This window comes from Rhyacophila brunnea, unplaced genomic scaffold, assembly GCF_057557595.1.
Source record: "Rhyacophila brunnea isolate RB1 unplaced genomic scaffold, BYU_Rbru_1.0 scaffold_10, whole genome shotgun sequence".
Taxonomy (NCBI): domain Eukaryota; kingdom Metazoa; phylum Arthropoda; class Insecta; order Trichoptera; family Rhyacophilidae; genus Rhyacophila; species Rhyacophila brunnea.
Genome location: NW_028232752.1, coordinates 30,500,192 through 30,519,604, shown reverse-complemented (window position 1 = coordinate 30,519,604; position 19,413 = coordinate 30,500,192). Strand labels below are relative to the sequence as shown.

Genomic DNA, 19,413 nt, shown 5'->3' with positions numbered 1-19,413 from the left:
TTAATAGTATGCGATCATTGTTAATTTAATTCTATATTTGTAGTTCTAGTATTGGTATAATAGACCATACAGGTATATTGAAGAATCATTGTTATTCTATTAAAATTGTAGACAATGCAGTCGATACTATAACGACACTGACTCATAAAAAACAACGGAGAGTAGATTGATTTTTAAAATGACGTCATACGCGACAATATAGTTTTTTTAGATGACACCACAGTATGAAGTCAACGATGACAATACTACCAAATTAATATTCATGGATTATATAGAATTTTAATAGCCGTCATATTTGAATCGCTTTTTTATAATATATATTATATACTTAATATTATAGTTTTAGTTGTACTGTATCAGGTTTGGCGAACCTTTTTACGTACGCGTGCCTAAATTTCCCATATAGGTAAGTACTTACATATTATTTTTTTACTCTCTGACCTTCGGAGCAGTTTTTTATAGGGAAAAATGGTTTTAAGAATTGTATTAAAAAAGTTGAAAAATATAATTGAGTTCATGAGTTACTGTATACACTAAGTTTGATTATTTACGCACAAGTTGACACTTGACATTATACTCTGATCAGATGAGGTATTCTCTCGCTATAGTGGTGTCAAGCATTGTAAAATGATTGTAAATCAGTGAAACTCAAACAGAGGTTTGCGACGCGGCTTCCTCACCTCAACAGGTCAGTGCAATTATTATGTGTGATGACTGATGAATAAAACCTAAGGATCGACCTATGCAATTTAAATCAAACGTAATGCTTATTCCTAAAGAGTATCTGCCTGCTATGTTTTATACAATGCGATCTGTCATTTTATAGTTACTATATCATTATTGAACAAAGGGAGTAAAATATTATATATTAAAGACAATGATAATCAAAACCACGAAATGAATTTATTGAAAAATTGTTTGAACATATGAAATAATATACTTACTTAATTATTATTTAAAATGAATATTTTACTACGTGTATTATAGTAATTATTCAAAGATTCGAAAAAAAATACCAGGTGGCAGTGCCAACTGTCAACATTTTTGGATGTGGGTTAGTTTTGCAACATTAATTATTTTAATTAAGCATCACCACCACCAGACACCATACTTCTTTACTTCTTTCCGTCAATCTGTCCCAAATTAATTATTGTAATGTTTTTAATATTCCCTACATACTCGAGCAAAGCATCTGTCAAACTAAATGCATATAATGAGAGTATCCTATCATTTATGTTCTTTCACAACCTGGATAAAATTCCTTTATTTGCATGACAGTTTATTTTTACGCGTATGTTTTCTCTCACCTTGCACATTTTAATAATTAGTGTCCTCCCTGTCTAGTTCTCTCCTACACATGTTGCATATTGTTTTTTCTCATGCGTTACAGATAAATCTAGATAAATAAATATAAATAAGTAATTGGCTCATATTTAAAAAAAATAACAACAAGATTAAACTACTCTAAAAATGACAATTTAAACTAAGCTTTAAAATGCTGGAAAGTTTGAATCTCAAGCTGATAAGTAGGTATGTAATTAAGATTTCAAGGTTTAGGTCAGTGTATTATTAGTAAAAATGTGTACAGATTTGTTTATTGATTAATTATCGTCTTATTCATAGTGTTGAAGCTCTGTGAATTAAGAATAACTCACCCAGGTATACCAACAAGATGACATACATAGATACTTTTGATTTGACTTACATACTAACACCAAAATGCCCTAATTCACCATCAAAAATCTATATTATTAACACAGGTAGCGGTCCATCCCATTTAAAAAGCAAAATGCGCGACCTTGTAAGGCGCGCAACAAAAAATTCAAAACCTTCGGTGGTTTCTGTTGAGAAGGTTCTAGAAAACTACCCCTCCTTGCACCCCTCACTCTGTTAGAGATGGAATGTATTTGAATATATTTCGGCAGTTGGAAGTTCGGATTTTAGAATACAATAAAAAGAATCCTTTTTTATTTAATTTACCGTTACTGACGCACTTGTGGCCGACGCTTCCATTATTATCATACTATTATCATATTATGGGATTGATAAACGTTTTTTTCCTTGTATATTTCTGAAGCCACAAAAACATTCTCAGTACATACGGCAATACACGTTGCACTTCAAATATTTACTTGATTAGTTAAGTAATACATGGTTTTCAATTAATTAAGGAAAACAAAAACGACGTGATTACGATCGTTAGTTATTTCACGCATACAATTGAATGTCTTGTAAAAACACAAAATAATCACAAGTGACATAATTTGAAAATACCCGAGAGAAATGTATAACTACTTTTAGAAAAAATCATTTTGAAAAAAAAACGAAACCCAGCAGGATTCGAACCGACCTGCCATTCGGTACGTGTGTCCTATTTAATTGTGACGAAATTATTTTACTATTCTCATTGAAACGCTTTCTAAATTGTGGTATTGTTTGGCAATCGGCTTTTGTATTTAAAATCAAAGTATTTTAGTAGTAATTTAATTTAACTTAATTACTATCTAATCGATGTCAGGATTTCTCAAAATTTTTGTTATAACGTACCTACTTACACTCACTAATAATTTAATAAACTTAGAATTATTCGCTGAATATCAAAAAATCTTTTTAGTCAGAGGTTGTCAATTATCAGTAATCCAGGTGGAAAGCTCATCCAAGGATGTCCGCAAAATATCAAAATTCTTGGATAATTTTAAAAACTGTACGCTGCCATCAATTTATAAATTGGAAATATGCCTCAGGTAGAGTTGGTACATAATCCAATCAATATTTTTTTACCACTGCCAAAAATAATGCATTTCGAGGTGCCTATGTAAAAGTATTAATTCCACAATTAATAATAATTAGTGAAGTCATCACATGGCCAGAATGTTTTCTAAAACCTTTCATTAAATCATTTTCATGTTTTGAAAAATGTTTACCATTATCTTAAGGAACCACCACAATATAATATAATAATAATATAATGTAATGTAATATCCACGAATAATAGTTGAATTGCAAATAATTTTTAGCGCGTAATGTGAAGACTGCAACATACTGCGTAGAATACTCGACGCATTTCAGGTTTAATTTTTAAAAAAATTGAAAATTATATATATTGGTGGATATTCTAGTATTCACATTTATTTTGCTAATACCAAAACTAAAAAATATACGATCTTGAAATAATTTACAAGTTTTAAATAACTTTCCATATAGGTGATTAATATAAGTTTAATTATATGAATTATTGGGCCAATTTTGTAAATTATTATGATCGTGTTGACAACCAAGTAGGTTCAGCAGGAGGGGGAGTATTCCTTTGACGAAAGATTGTTCTGGCAGGATCAAAGGCCAAGAAATGTAGGCCAAAGACCCAAGTTCATTTCGGCATTCCAGCGTGATATTAAATTAGAAATTTTCGCACTCGAAAACTGATGCAAAATTGGCGAGATAAATTTAATTATAGCGGGACAGTTTTCTCGCGAAAGAAATGATATATGATATTCTGTAACGGAATTTGCCGCTGAATTATTGTAGATCTAAAAGTCTTAGGCTATAAAATATTTGGCGTTTTCCCGCTTCCCTAGAAAGCCTTACGAAAATATTGACATTTTCGACTCGGCCTTCGTCTATTAATTGTCAAACCTTGCAAAAACACAATGTTATCTTTAGGAATACCGACTAATTATTAGGTACAGCGTATCTGTAGATAACGTGTACACATATAAATGCCAAAGGGCACCTACGTCAAAATTCCATAATTAGGAATAGCGTTTAACTAATTACAATAGTAAATACATATTACTATAATTGCCAAACATAATATATATATTATTTTTCTCGAACGCCATTAAATCCAATTTTTGTTAGTTAAACAATGTTAATTGACGATTGACATTAAGAAAATACACTAAATAAATCATTTCATACGTACGTAATTTAAAAATATATTTTGAATGGTTACATGTTACATAATAATTATTCATTTAACCTAGCACATTGTTTTAAATACTACATAATATATCGGTTAAAAAAACAATTTGTGACTCAGCAGGTTTCTAAACCCTCACTGATCAAAAACCAGTGTGGTAGGTAATACTATTTTTGTATAACTAATGTCTATCACTCTATCTACTCCATCACATAGATATAGAATCTATGTGTGGTTTTATAATAATTATAATATACTAACTAATAACCGCAAATTAAGAACTCCACCACCCTAATACGAACACTGCTTCAACCACGTATGGAATAGTTTACTAATTTATTTTGTATAATATAAAAGCTCTAAATATTAGATTATACAAGAACTTTAAGCTTTTATTTAGTTATTGTTCAAATGTGAAACAATTTCGTAAATAATAAATTATTAGATACTTATACTACTAAATCTTTCAAAAATCAAAAGGTGTAGAGTGTAGACTGTAGAACCTTATCGGAACGCGCGGGTTAAATTGGAATTTCCGATATTACGTCTTGTACGTGTCGTAGAATCGTACAGTAATATTTAACATACTATTACATAATTAATATTATACACTTTATTAAGAAAATAATATTATACTATTAATTTATATTAAAAGCACCAATTGCGTTTTTAATCGATCCAAATTTTACAACATTATCAATTCTATACACAAGGCGGCTATCAGTGGTAATTAATTGACGGTTGTTTATCGTATCAATTATGTATTAGGCGGTTAATTGTTACAATAAATTAACCGTCTAAACTAAACTGTCAAAAAGTGCTATGTTTTAACTCTCTTGGCTGTGTTAACTGTTATAGAGAGGCAGTTTTGACATTTTAGACGGCTAACTTATTGTAACAATAATTATAATACCTTAATAAATAAAATATGATAAACTACCGTATATAACCGCATTGTGTATAGAATATACCCACTTATGTGATAACCGAAATAACTATTGACTAAAAATCTTATTTATATAATGTAATGAATTTTAATTACCTAATAGTAATTCATTATTAAGTACATTATTATTATAATTAAATTATCATAACTATTATGTTAAACTTACTTATTAATAATTAATGCTGCTCTTCCTACTTCCAAATTTGATGTCGACGATATTTAATCACCAGTCAATAAATAAATAATTGTTGTTACTCAATCAAAAGCACAATTTAGTTAAAAACAACTGTTTTAAATACATATCATGTTGTTTGTTTAGATTTTTTGTATATAAAACAATTAATAGTCATATACCAGTTCACTATATCACAGAATTATTACAAATTCAATATGAAAAGTTCACGAGTTCGTTTCGTTTGTCGTACGGAAGTACATATATTCACAGTTTATGAATGAATAATTACGAAAAGTATTTTGTACAAAGTATCGAGAGTGAATATTATAATGACATATACACTCACTGTCAGCGCAATGCTTACTGTCTGTTTACAATAATTATCGCAGTATAAATATCATTCCGTAAACGAGTCGAACATAGATGTGAGTCGAAGCTACCAGATAAGAGGCGCTACGTCATAGCTGTAAGGCATGATAATTCAGTGTTGCCATATATTTGTCACCGAATTATAGTACGCGGACCAAGACATAGTATTTCCGTAAAAAATATAGTACGCGTTGTCATCTGTTGAAAATATAAAAAATATATACCTGCGAAAAAAATCCATTTAGAATCTTTTCTATGATTCTTCTATTGCCAAGCACATTTTTTCTAAATTTAAAGTATATTATTTATATTATTATTTATAAGTATGAAAAAAATAGTAAGTGCCTACTTAATAATATTCGGCGAAGATTTTTACAGGTCGGTCAGCAATAACTAACTAACTCTAACAGAATAGTGGGTAAATTTTCCAGAAAAAAAATACTGATTATTGTAAAATAATATGTAAGAATTACCCATTTTGTTATGTATGTAGATTTTAGTTTTAAGAATACATTTAAAACAATTCTTTTTAAAAATATACCATACAATTTACATAATATCGTCACTGTTCTGGCAGAAGACACTAATTCGAAAAAATTACATTGAGTTAGTTATACCAAAATGTTCCTTATTTCAAACTTTACCGTCTGGAAACCTTCTTAATAAATAAACAGTCTTTATTTTAAAGTCATCCTTTTCACGATTATTTAATAAACTCACATGATAGACCATTTCAAACATTATAACAACTTCAAAGTCAAATTACTCAAAACTAGTATTCTCCAGTTAGTGTGTTCTGCCAGAATAGAGACGATATGTTTTTACTTAGTTCTACATTTTAAATAAAACTAATAATAGTTTTGATGTACCCATCATACCCTGAAATTATGTTTCACGGAAACACTGTCAATCAGGTGGACCAGAAACTATTTTTGAGCAAAGCAAAAGCAAATAAAAAATCGCTTTTCTTACAGGTTGACATAAAAGTGAATTAGGCAGAAGAGGATGCCGATGTTTTAATTATACCTACTGACATTTTAAAGCAAATAAATTCAAAACCATAGTAATAATAGGTGAAGATATTGATTCTTGGACAACTTATTCTTTCGAAAACCTGGAAAGGGAAGTAAACCAGATGTGTTGTTCTCGATAAAATCGTTTAAATATGACGCACGTACCTTTTTTTCAAACACGCGTTCAGTGGATGTGATACCACATCCTATCTATTTGGCCATATAAAGATTAAATTGTGTGGTATTTTGGAGAAGAATATTCAGTTGAAGGAAGTGGTCTCAGTATTCAACAATCCAGACGCCAGACCTGATGAAATACATATGTGGGAGCTGCATTGCAAGAGTTTGAAGACGTACAACCTTTGCCTACTCCACTTCCACCAAAGCGGCAGAAACGGTTAAAAAATGAAGATGTTTTGTAAATATTATTATTCTGTAGGTATTAACATTTTTTTTGCTATCATTACTAAAACTATCAACATACTTTATTTGTAAGATATTAAATTTACTTTCACTAAGGGGGAGAGGAATAGAAATTAATTGTATTTCAGCATCAAATTAAAGCTTTAAACATATTTTAATCGATCAATACCTATCTAAATACTATGGAAAAATAAAATATATTTTTTTATTTCAAAGACAAAGCAATGGAAATTAAACTAAAACAAAAGTTGTACTGATTCGTGTCGTGGCACCAGTGGTACTGGTGGGGGTATTGGAATGTGGCCCTTTCTACCACTCCCACTACCCCTCCTCCCACCACCTCGTACCATCTAGAACATTGAGCCCATTGACCATAAAGTTTAGTTTTTAACCCCAAACGGTTTATTTTTAAGATCTTAAGCTTAAAATGGTATTTCTTCTCATAAAAGTTTGATTTTTACTAAAACGCGTGTTTTCGAATACATATATACTGTTTTCAACAGCAAATATCCCATAAACGGTTAGAGATAGAAAAAAACGTATTATTTAAAAAAAATAGGAAATTTAATAAGCTTTAAATTTCATATTACAATATTTTTGCTACGACCGACCGTTTTTTGAGATATAAGCTAAAAATCAAAAAAAATCCCAAAATTTTACGGTTTTTTGCCCGCTAAAAGTTGTGCCGAAGTCATCCGAATTGGCAAATTCGTTTTTTCCTTACTCATTATCATATATACAAGTAGGAAAAAAAATCTTCTACCCCACCTTTTGCAACCATAACGTATTTTTCGGTCTAATTTGACTGGACTATCTGTAATTATTTGTTTATTACAAAACATTTTATTTTTTACACACTTCATTGTCCGTTGAAAATGTTCCAGGGAACAAAACCGGTGTGTATTGATTTTAGTGATAAAAAAATTAAAAGTGGAAAATGTACTCTGCGCTGCTAAGTAAAAGACAGTATTTTAGTTTTATTGAAGTCAGAGAACCTAAGTTTTAAACTATATTTAGAGATTATGTCAAAACAATTCAATAATTTATTGTACAAGAGAAAAAATAGTTTAAAACTTCACGAAAACCTAACTTCTGCCTTTTTACTTAGCAGGGCAGCACTATTAATTGGCAACATAATATATTATATTTAATTACGATGGCCGTCTATCGAAGATAAATGAAAATTGATTTTATTGTTGTATTTTTTCCACTATCTAATGTACACTAATATATTATTGTCTACCAGCATTAACCCCTTTATGATCTAGATTCAAGATTTTCTAGGTAATTAGCCTGGAACAGTCAATCAATTTCTATATATTACGTGAGGCTGTTAGCTTCAACATTGGTAACTTCCATTCTGCATTGCATATACTGCCATTTTTAAATATCATATTAAAAAATCAAGCACATTTACGACTGCAAACAGAATATTTTCTTTTTGAAAACATGTTTGTAAAAAATTAAAAAAAAGTCAATAAAATTGATAAAAAAACTAAAGTTTGTCATAAAAACATAACGAATGGCGGCTGATGAATATAAATGACTTTGAAGTCAATCTCTGGTTAAATTCAATTTAGCAATATGCATACGATGGAAAAGTATTTACAGTATCAGAATCAAGAAAAATATAAAACAGGGAAAAACGGGACGTACTGGGAGGAGTCCAATCTCTTTGGGACGTACCGACTTTAAAAGTAATACCCTCATGAGAATCTTAAAATAAATCAGGTTATGTATTAATTGAATTAACGTTTTACCAAGTAACGATATAAATTATATTAAATTCTACTGGTTGTTTTTACGTCGAAAGCTTTTTCTGTGGCACAGGGAGTAGGTAGGTAGGTACTCATTATCCGAGTCCCTGCAGTTACGAATTTGCAGGAAAATGCAAAAACACCATAAAAACACAAGCGCAATAGCTCCTAGTCAACAACTGTTACTTTCAATCTTTCAATCCTACACTCCTACGCTATTTCTGTCTTACTCACGTGATTTTTTCTTTTTTAAACGAATCCCAATTAAACCCATTTACTCGTTCTAAGCGCATTCACTTCAAGAGGTATTTTTCGGTCCTAATCAGACTACCTATTACTAAGTAGTTTTGATCATGATGTTACCACCAAAATAACTAATTATTAAAATTATTAGTTTATAAATCACATGCATTTCTTGCATTTATTTAAAAAAAAAAATATAGCATTCATGACAGGTCAATAACAAACTTGAGAAATCTTATTAGAAAAATACATTTCAAAATAATAAATATTAATTTATATTTTAATAGTAGATATTTGATATTAAAATTTACCAAGTAGGTATATATAAATGAGGGAGAAACAGTTGGTTGGTAATACCAAAAATACAAGTGTATGCGTATTCGACGGAAATCTGGAATATTGATAAGAACAAGACAAGGCAGTGCCGGAAATTATTGGCGAACGTGTTTTAACATGTTATGTTTGCGTAGATTACTTTAGATTTCCCATTCTGGGATGCGTACTTTTTTATTTAATTAACTTGCTTATTAAATTTCTAGATAAAAAATCTTAACCTTTGCACATACATATTATATTATGTGTGAATAATTTATGATTTTCCAGAAGGAAAACCATTTTTTTTTCGTGTAAACTTGACGTCAATTCAAAACAATGTTGGGTTTGTATTCTGGGCTCGTCTTTATTACTACGATAATTTCTTTATCTATTCTCTGTTAGTGATAATTTATTATTACCATGAACTCTGAATAAGAAGAATTTCTTGACATAAAATTGTAATACAATAACTCTACTGAAACAAAACATCATAAATCGTGGAATCAGGCTGTAGAATGGCTATCGCCAAGATCACCAACCATCTAGTAAGTAGCAACTAAGAAGAATATAATTATTGTAAGAAGGAATAGTTACCTGCTATTATTTACTAAATTGAGCTTCTTTCGGGGATTACGCCGAAAGTGGCCTAAGACGGTCTTGTGCTGTTATATAAAAATTATATACAGTCGGGAGCTCGCCCCTCGATGGGCAGGCCGCTCTATTTTATCATCTAAATTATTATTTGTAAAATATATATCATTATCTGTCAAGTCCTTGTTTATTGGATTCGCCTCGCCCTAGCCTTAACAGTATAAATATGTATGCATCATAACACCCATGAATGAGTCACTGCAATAACTATATTAATAAATTATTTTGTTTGTAGTTAGTACTTACACAATATAATTACATCCGAAATAATAAAAAAAAACTATTGCCAAAAATATAGATTTTTTTAAATGAATCAAAAGTATGAGAGAAATTGATATTTTTCATTACAAGGGTTATGTTCTTTAATTTACACATTTGAAACGTTAAAAGAAACTGTACATATTGGGTACTTTGATAAAATTGAACATGCCATATTTCTGAACACAATACTGTAAGTATATGTATATTTTCCCCGGAAGCATGAAACATTATTGTTTTATAATTACTTATTATTTTCCAGAACGTTTTACTTTACATTAATTGTTGGATCCCACAAAATTAATTTCTTAATTAGAATTTCATTAAATCCGATTTTCCTAAATATTTACATTTTCCTCAATATTAAGTAGTCGGGAGACGTGATCGATAACAAGTACGCACTTAAAACATTGTATGTAAAAATCAGTTAATAGGTATCTAAGTATTAAGTTTTATCTATCATAATTACTTAACTTTAGTATTAATTAGTATACCTACTGTATTATATAATATTGATTTTATTTATTGTTGAAGTCTTCTGTAATTACACAATAAAGATTAATTTATGTTAAAATTATTCGCACCAATAAACCATTTATAATTACATAGGTATTTAAAAAAAAATACTGATGCATATAACTATGTAACGATAATATTAGTGTTGTAGACAGTGATCCTTTTAAAACTGTGGAGTCATCTGTTTATCTCACTTTCATTGTCACAAATACTAATGACGCAAGCGATTAATAACATCACCGGATCAACCTATATTTTAGTCTATAAAGCTTCTAGAGAACAAGGACCTTCCAAATGTTTGGAGATATGGTTATCCCGTATCCGCTAAGAGTTTGGAACCAGGAATAATAAGATATTTTCCGTATTTAAAAAAATATTCATATTAATAATAAACATAATTTAAAATTAATAGAAAACTGGTCAACAGAAAAAATAGCCGTTCTTGTATTGTTTTATTCTAATATCTCGACTCCCGTAATATTGTAATTCCGTAAATATTATGATTTGAACGTAACATGAGAAATACCTAACGCTTGCAAGAAAATAATTTTGAACATTCATACAATGCTTTGAAACCATGGTGATAGTTTAGTTTTTTTATAAGTAAATAGATAGCCTCGAAGCTGATCATAGAGTGTTTTGGGATTTTCTTATTAATATGTCTTACAATCTCACATAATATATCAGGTATTTTCTCATGTCCGGAAAGTTTCACCGTTGAGGTGCACGTAAAATTCCTTGCAATATTATGCGACTGCATTTTTGCTATAAATGTCGAAAGCCCAACATCTTAATATTTTATCAAATTCCTTCACTGGGTCTTGTAATTAAAATTTAATTTTATTTTTTATTGTATTCTATAATTAAAAAAAAAATATTATTTATAATACTCATTTAAGGAAATATCTGTATCGACAGCTGGTTATTTTTGACACGTGACAGGATAATGCTATTATAAATACACCGCACACAATTTACTGATTTCCAGCAGTATTTTTAAATATTATGAGTAGCCAATGTATTATTATAAAAGTACATACTATTATTATAAAAGTACATAATCACTCAAAAATCTTATCGTTGCATAACTAACGTTATGATTAATACTTTTTGACCAAATGTGATCAAACATAAGGACATTTTTTAATTAAATGTTTCTGGTAAGTATATTAACTTTGATTTTAAACGTATAAAGATAAATTTGACTAACATGCAGTAGGAATGTCTGTCTAATTATTCATATAGGGCATGTAGGCTGTGATTTAAGATTGCAGTATCAAAACTGGTAGATAGTGATATACTAGTCATTCAACTTAAAAAAAAAACGTTGTATAGGTACTTGATTGAGGACTCTGAGGCACTTGTCTTCTACCATCATAAAAATACTCAATTTCACGTTCGTTTATTACACTCATCGTCTATGAGCTACTGTTAAACTGTTAGTTTACTGTTAAAAGAGCCTACTGCGTGAATACAAGAGAAAACTAGACTAAAGATTCACATATTCTCTTTATCTGATTTCTGATATGGTTTCCTCATGATAATTTTATAACGACTTTCACTTAAAGTGGTTAATAAATTATTAATTCTTCTCACTTTAAAATCTTCAATGAAATAATGTTATATTTTCCCTTGGTGAGGCACCAATCCACATCCAATGGATTTGCGCCAATGTGCTTATTAAAAAATCTTCGTCCTACGTACACAAAATGGCAAACGAATTCGTAATCGGCCAACTCCACATACGAGACAGACTCTCTGTGATTTGCTTGCGCCGGATTTTCCAATTGTTTGATCATATACGCCATAGGAAGGATATCAATCTGGAAAAACTCGTAGTGTTTGATTAAGTAGAAGGCCAGGAAAGACGAGGATAAGCCACATACCTACAGATTAATGGACTAAATCAAGAGTGCCACGGATTTTCCAATAGAAAACTTTGCGTGACGCTGAATGCCGAGAAGAGTAAGCCCAAGTCGTGAAACAGGCTTTCCGACCACCAAATTATCCGGAAGAAGTGCCTAATATGCATATTATAGTAATATAATATATAAATATATTTGTTTTTGATTTTCTCACTGTTTCTAATATTTCAACACGTCATACTTTAATGATTGGTAAATCCATATTGCTGCTGATTGTATATACTATTATTATATTGTTAACAAGAAAAATATTAATTTGGCAATACGTCTACTCCATATAGGTACGACATCCATTAACACCTTCCCACTTCAGTTGATTTCAAAATCAAGGTATGCTAGAAAATCATTTACCTACTCGTCATATAAATTGTTCATAATTATATAGAATTTCCTCAATTATTACTCGTGTTCACTAATTATGATGGTGTTAATAGTATAATTATAGATAAATCATACTATTAACAAGATTCACACGTAAATACTAGTATCAGAGAACCGTTTAAAAATTACCAATAATTAATGAAGGTGTTTGGTTAATTATTGTCTATAATAAAAAAATCAATAATCGCTTTACTCGAAAAAAAAATAATTAAAAATTTAACGATATCATATTATATAAATTGATAACACAATAATTTAGATTCACACAAAAACTTTTGAAACTAAAAAGATAAAAACTGAACAACATGTAAAAAGTTTTGAAAAAAACCTACCATTTATTGGACTGAATATACCATTGGTGAGTGTGCATAGTGCCTGAAGATGTCGAAACGCGAAACCCGGGTCGCAAAAAACGACTCATATGGAATAGTACAAAACTTAAATCAATTGCAATTTCAATTGAATACATAGATATATTATAAATATTCAGTCAAAAGTTGAAAGCAATATATTCTCCTTTACTAACATTTAATTGCACAAAAAATATATGTTTTATAAATTCTTGCGCTTATCACGACGTCAAAACGCTGTATATAAACAAATGTAATAATAGTTTTAAAAGAACATACTATGTTAATATTTTTAAAATTGAAATAAAATACAAACGGAATTTTAATGATACAATATATTCATTATAAGAATACGGGAAACTTGTAATTCGGGAAATAAGAAAGCTGTTGACTGATGTTTTATTTAATGTTATCCAACAGAAGTATTTTGTAATTTAATTATTACCCGGGAAGGAAAAATGAAATGAAATTATTTTTTCTTCTTCAAATTCTCGTTTATTTGATTACACGCCTTGTCGCTCTTCATTATGATATTACACTCAAAGAACAAAACCTAATAAATTAAGCAGATCAGAACACATTAAAATGACTTTATTATTAATTAAAATTATTAATAATCATTAATGAAAATTAAATTTAAAAAAATATATACTTAAGTGTCGATGTTATTTTAATAATTTATGTGTTGAATGGATTTAATTTAAATCATTGTGTAGACACATTTCATATCTTTTGTAAAGGCGTATTGTCTTTAAAGAATGTTATTTTTATGCGTGTATTATTTGTTAGAAATAGGTAGTTGAACGATTTTTTACATTTTTTTGTCTAATATATAATTCATATTATCAACAGATGGTATGTTTCCGTCGCATTATATTTCAATTAATATCTGAATCCTCATCAATAGAAGGTGATTGGAAAACTATTGGAGCAAATCAATGGTTTATCACACAAAATAGATATCAGTGTTCATGTTCGTGAGTGTTATTGATAATATTTTTTCAAAATTGTTGCTTTTTATATAAATAACAAAAAATATTGTCTATAAAATAATTATTTGGCTGTGTCCCCAGATACCGTGGGAAGGTCGTGAAAGAATAATTTGGGATAGCTTTTCTAGCTAAGCCCGAAAAATCGATGGACTTGAATGCCGTTATATAGTGGTACCGAAGGGGGGCACTAAATGACCACAGGGACGCCTATGGCAGCAAATAACTATGGACTGAGAAGAGTGGAGGGAGGTAAGGGAGGTTTTCACCCAGCAGTGGATAGACATCGGCTAATGATGATGATGATAATAAATATATAGATTACAAATAATGACAATTTCAAACAAAATTTTGAAAAAACTTCTGAGGAAATATAATATAGCCAATAGAAAACATCTTTTTCGACGCCGGCAGGAATCAAGCCTGCGTCTTTCGGGTTTCGCGCCCACGCACATTGACCACAATGCTATAGGTATTTTATCTAATTGCGAGATATTTTAACTAATAGCCGTTACAATACTCTTTGAGCGCTTTCCAAATTGAGTTACTATTGGCGATCAGTTTTTGTATATTAAATCAAAGTAGGTATTTACTTTAATTACTAACCGACGTCACGGATCACTCCAAGGTTTTTTTGTTGTAACTTACTAAACTTGCTAATAATATTTAACTAACCATTTTTTTATTTAACGAACAATCACAAGATTGAAGAATGTGACATTCTTTTTATTGAACGTACTGACATAATTTTGAAAACACTTAACGAGAATATATAAGAAAACATATTTTTTGAAAAAAAAATACGACCCCAGCATCTCTCGGGTTTCGCGCCCACGCACATTTACCACAATACTATTGATTTACACCCAGCAGAAAAAGATTTTCTCTATTGGTTATAGGTATACTTTCCCAAAAGTGTTTTCAAAATTATGTAAGTTCAATAAAAATAATGTTACATTCTTAAATCTTGTAAATTATTCATTGAATAAAAAAGAAGTTAATGGCAATTTCGTTTCAAATGAGATAATTTGGTTTTACATGGGTCCATATACCTGTGATATTTTCATTTAAAAAAAATCTACAATACGGAAAAAACATAAAACATACCGTTGAATTGATATTTTCCGATGAAATGGGAAGATGACGTAATTGATATGACAATGAAAATCAGCCTATCTATGCCTATCACTGACTTGACGGTGTATCCCAATAGATACAGTATATTCTGACGTATGGTGTGACGGAAATCTCAAATGAAAATCGAAGAAGAGGTGATAATGATCTTATCTTTTGAGCTTAACAATTGCATTCCATTGATATTAATATACCTATACGTTATCTGAAAACACCCGTCATAAATATACAACCACTAGAAGAAATAAAAAACAAATTAGGTTCAATAAAGAAATCGCGATAATTGTACGTATGCAGTTGGCCGCAACTTTTTTAGTACTAATTCCACTTTTAATAAATAAATATGGACCGGTTTCGTCCGCTTCATAGGGACATATTTTTCAACTGAATAATATATTTATAAAATAGGTATTTACCAAAACAAATTCAAAAGGCGACACAAATAATCTACCAATACATTGCATTATCCGTCCGAAAATACTTAATAATTTTACAATTATAAATATTATTCAGTAGAAAATCTCCCTCTGAGGCGGACGAAACCGGTCCATACTTATTAATTACAAGTGGAATAAGTAATTTTTGCGTTTTATTAAATTAATCAATAATACAATACAGTTCCACTATGAATTGACAGTCAACACAATAAAAGGGGGAAAAAGTGAGATGATGTATCGGAAACTGATGAATTATACCATTGAAATCAAATTCATGTTTAAATAAAACACTTAAAAACACATCCCCAATATTACCTTACCACCTGCATACGAGGAGATATACATTAGAAACACAATCATATCGTATATTATATTTAACTTATATATTTCTGAATTATTAAAAAATAGGAAATATGTGAAAGTCTTAGACTATAGATACATGATAATAATGACAGCGTTGTTAATATCAATCATAACAATCAATACGAATCTAAAAAAAATTGAATATTAGTGTCTGCAATTCTCCACGAACGACACGATATTATTTGATCTCAATGCTATAATATAATATATTATATAATTATATCCGGTACGACGCTATAAGGCGAAGCGTACAATTTATATCTAACCTTTTAAAACACCTCAGAAACATAAATATTATATTCGTCGGACAGATCTCGAATCTGTACCAATCGCATTCCGGCCAATGTGCTTAACCAATTTGTCCTACTTAATTACGACTAAATAAACTAATAGGAATGCATGTATGTATTTACATAACGAATCAATCTTTCAAAGTCTCCGTTAAAAGGAATGATTTTACCAATATGATATCATTCAATTCTTCTTGAGCTGCCCACGTAATATGATCAGATTTTAAGGAATGCAAATGACGTTCTTGTCCAACTATACAGTAAATTTCAATTCAAGTTTGAGAAATATAAATTTTGAAAAATTTAAATCGAAAGTGGTATTAAATTTTCACTGGTTGCAAGAAACTCATTGAAACAATATGTCCGTGTAAACTTGACTAATAGGCACATACTTATTAACCATGAATAAAGCTTTTTCGTATTCTTATATTTTTATATTCATAAACAAAACGTTGCTTGCTGTTCCCTGAAGTTTAATGCTATTTTATCTGCCAAGTTTAAATATATACAAAATATATAATAATTGTAAAAAATATTCCATTGACTCATCGCAGAAGCTCTACATTGACGTACACTGTATACCTAATCATATCGTAGTATCATAGTATTTCGTCTAGACTCTAGACAGTTTATAAATAAATATCGTTCGATATTATTAGTATTCTAGAATGATTTTTCAAATCAGTACAATTATCTGAAAACAGGGGAATCCCGATAATATCATTGTTTAAAAATTCTGATAACACAATAGTATTATAGTACGCTACAGTATCGTAGTATTTTGTTGTGTAGATTTCCAAAGTTTCTAACCGGCAGGCTCGGTGAGAGGGGAGCGTTCTTCCGATAAAATCCGACACGGTCATTTCCGATTCTGCTTACGTCAATCTAACTTTTATCGACCTACATATTTTCCTAGAGAAGGGTCGGTGAACATTTGTGAATTCCACTGTAGAGATAGTAAAATCCACCTTAATTGTGGCCGGAAACACGTGTTTTTTTTTTGTCTCCACGACTGTGAAAAGGTGAAGAACCATATTCTATAATTTTCCGACGGTGGGAAATATTTTTCGATTCTTACTATAGCTAACCGCTATGTGGTTTTATTTTTGTAGTAATAATTTGAACATATAATAGTAGATTAAAATAAAATGCATCAAATCGTTAATGACGACAAATAGTTAAATCCAACCACAAAATATATCTGAAATAATATGAAAAAATATATTAGGAAAACCTTACTGTATATAGAGATAGAGTCTTAACAAGGACGATCATACGAAATCACAAAATACTTTCTTTGTACATCTTCGAAAGAAACCGTTATAGAAATGGCATAAAATTCGTTTTAGTAAATTAAAGATTCGAGAGTCTATAAGATCTTTGATAAAGCTGAAGTCAGAGGATTTTTCAAAACCACCCAGCTACGAGCTACCTGACGTGGGACAACTACGAACGTGACACGTATGTTTGATCAAGCATCGACAAAGCTCCTTACGTTTAGTGAATCAGAGAGGTAACGGAGTTCGGAAAGACCATGACTTTGGTGACATGATGGCAATAAGAAAAATATTTAAAGATGGGAGTGGTGGTTAAAGAGATATTTTTAATTATAATATTACATTTTTCTACATGTAATAATTACATATTTTAAATAATTAGGGAAGCATAATGGATGCTGATAATAATAATATGTCAACTATCAATGGTATTTATTTTGATACTACCTACTGTATAAGATCTACTGTAAGTAACATAAGTATTATTATAAATAAATTCATAATCATAACATCTCCGAACAAATATTTTTATGAGAATATGAAATAAATTTATAATAAATAAACTATATATTTTATTCAACAAATTATTTACAAGATTTAATAATGTAACATTGTTTTATTTAACATACAAAATTTGAAAACATTTATGAGAAATAATATATTATACTCACTAGAAAAAATAAATATGACCCGTATAGCGTGGTGGCGCCGGTTCAAATCCTACTGCGTGTCGTATTAAAAAAAATATATAATATTTTTGCGGTCTAATCACAGTGTCAAGTAAATAGGTTATATCATGTATTAGGTGATAATCTTAAAATTATATAGTATTTTGTGATCAATTCATGTATCTGTCGCGTGCCACATTGCATATAGGAAGATCGAGTTGATAAAAAAGGGATAAATTATGTAATAGCGAAAACAACCAGATACTTTACCAAGCAAGCCATTCGACATTCAACAACCGCTTGCTATCGCCTCCCGAAGCGTTACAACCGCTGCCCGTTTTCCGAGCGCCTCCTCTAGTTAGATAATTTTGTTAGATTTTGTTAGTTGACGTGGTCAGTAGAGCGGGTAGGAACGTCATATTGAAAGACAGTATTGGAGTGGCTTATTATATTCATATTATATTTTTGGAATGTGTTGTAATTTTTGTAGACCTCATATTATTCCATCTTCAGTTAAAGATGTTTGAGGAAGGTACATTATAATAAATTACAAATGTATTTCTAACGATAGATACCTAGTTATAATATCATAAATATTTACCCAGGCATGTGCGTAGCTGAAAAAAGAATTTTGTATTTTGTTGGAAATATCACCTATTTTGTGGTAGGTAATTACTAAGAATATTTAATTTTCAAGATATTAAAGATTGGATTTTTTATTTACCACAATAAAACATTGATTGATGACGAACATTTTACGATAGCGAATATTTTTTTAATTTACAGGTTTTTATGACCGCATTATATCAATTATTACTTACGACAACACAGAACGGACATAACCAAATTTATAATTTTGGAAAAATACAAAAGTTGAATTTTAAAAACAAATTTGAATTTAATTGTATAAAGGCGTTGTTCAACTGTGAGATTTGTACCAAACTGGCTGAGAGTAGTTTTTTTAGGTAGATTTCAAAATATCGCAAATAATGTAAACAAATATCAATTGAGGCG

At 29.8% G+C, this 19,413-nt stretch overlaps 2 protein-coding genes across 4 annotated transcripts in view; one reads left to right on the top strand and one right to left on the bottom strand.

Moving 5' to 3' along the window:
• The window catches only part of LOC147079082 (uncharacterized), a 566,084-nt gene that overhangs the window by 188,395 nt on the left and 358,276 nt on the right, over positions 1-19,413 (top strand). The gene's annotated exons all lie outside the window — the stretch shown is intronic.
• Positions 1-19,413, bottom strand: part of hdly (hadley) — a 232,384-nt gene that overhangs the window by 18,532 nt on the left and 194,439 nt on the right. Inside the window, exon 1 of one of the 3 annotated variants that reach the window (XM_085953327.1) lies at positions 5,032-5,395. The exons of the other annotated variants lie outside the window; for them this stretch is intronic. The gene's annotated coding sequence lies outside the window, so the exon portion shown is untranslated. Of the gene's footprint in view, positions 1-5,031; positions 5,396-19,413 lie in introns of those variants that run through there. 3 annotated transcript variants of the gene reach the window in all.